Source organism: Vigna radiata, unplaced genomic scaffold, assembly GCF_000741045.1.
Source record: "Vigna radiata var. radiata cultivar VC1973A unplaced genomic scaffold, Vradiata_ver6 scaffold_155, whole genome shotgun sequence".
Classification (NCBI taxonomy): Eukaryota; Viridiplantae; Streptophyta; class Magnoliopsida; order Fabales; family Fabaceae; genus Vigna; species Vigna radiata.
The window spans coordinates 11,292-13,110 of NW_014542915.1; positions in this window are offsets into that span (position 1 = coordinate 11,292).

The window sequence follows — 1,819 nt, forward strand, 5'->3', positions numbered from 1 at the left end:
GGACCTGTTCTAATAGTGCCATGTCATGTGTTCTGCAGTTTGTATTGAGGCATACATTCTTTGTAGTCTAGGAATTAATGGCAAATACAACATTGATTTCACAGGAACATCTTTTGTAGTAGTTGCTCCCGTGTTACGTGGTTGATATCTTGGCTTTCCACAAAATTTGCATTCAAGCAATGCGCCATCATCCTTACCATATTCATTAGAATAAAAGAGCATGCAACCATTCACGCAACAATCAATCCTCNACGATTGTAATCCCAACTTTGATACACACTTTTTTGCATCGTAGTATGTTTTAGGCAAACCTGATTTGATGGGTGTTCCATCCAGAACCATTTTTGCAATAAAATCTAAGCATTGGTTAGGAATATTCCAATTTGACTTGCAAGGTAATAGCCTGACACACATTGATAATTTCAAGTCTGATGCTCCTTTATACAATGGCTTGTTTGCATCTAACAAAAGATTATAAAACCTTTGTGTTTCTTCATTCAGAGCCTCTTCAATGTTATCTGAAGTAGATGCTTGGCACGACTCATTTTGCCTAAGAGCATCATGCACCATGCCTTCCATTGCCATAAATTGGTTAATTGGACCACCTTCCGTCTCTACACCCATCATACTTTCATGATTTTGTACATCATCTTTTGGCATTCTTTCCCCATGATCCTCCCAAATGAAACAATTAGGCTTGAAACCCACCTTGTAAAGGTGAACCTTTACAAGTCTTTCGTTTAGAATCTTTGTACAATCGCACTTTAAACATGGACATCGAAGACCCCCATCTCTGCGATAACGTTCTTGTTCACATGCTTTACTTATAAACTCTTCAACACCCAATACAAAAGACTCTTTTAAAGCACCTCTTCCTCTATGACACCTATCGTACATCCATGAAGGATTTNGTGGTGCACGATCCATGTTCTGTACATAAATCGATTACAAAACAATTAGCCAATGGTTAATACAAGTCTCTATATTAGGACACGTACCCAATGAAATGGCTTCGTAAAGAATAACCTAAATTAGTTTAGGTCCTCTTCTCTCTATCTTACTATGTTTNTCTACATGTCTTTATCTTACTATTTATTTTGTACATGTAAATCACTATGTACAATATTGTTTAAAGCTTTGAATATAGAAGGATGTTGGCCAACCTACAACGTTGAGCTAAAACTTTAACTACAACAAAACATAGTTAAAGAAAAAACAAATTATGGTAGATAGTGGTCGATGTGTTTAATTGTTTAGCTAAATAATTTTAATTCAAAAAATCAACATTTAAAGAAGTAAATAACCCTCATAATATTTTACATACAGTTACATAAGCATACATATGCAAAAGTACAATTATTTATTGGTTTAGGTCTTACTAGGAGATTTGGTTGAATGTCAAAATAAGCTTGTTGTATACTGGATTGTAAGTACCAAGTGTAACTACAAAAGAAAGAACATCACATATTAATTAAGTAATGGAGGGCCAGCCAATTGAAAATCCTTATCTATCAATGGGAAACATATTAACAACATTCCACTAAGTAACAAATGCAGAAAATAAGGACACTCTATAAGAAATTATACAGAATACAACTTTGTTATTACAAATTATATCAAACCGCATTGAAAAATCAATTCTATATTTCTATTAATAAATATAGAAATTATATATTTTTCTGCTAGGTTTTTTATTTTAAGTTGTTTATTCACATTACCCTTTAACCAATTGTTTTATATCAATTAAGTAATTGAAAAATGTGTAACAACAGGTAGAATCTATGTTTTACAGTTTGGAATGAAGAAGAAAAAGTGATGA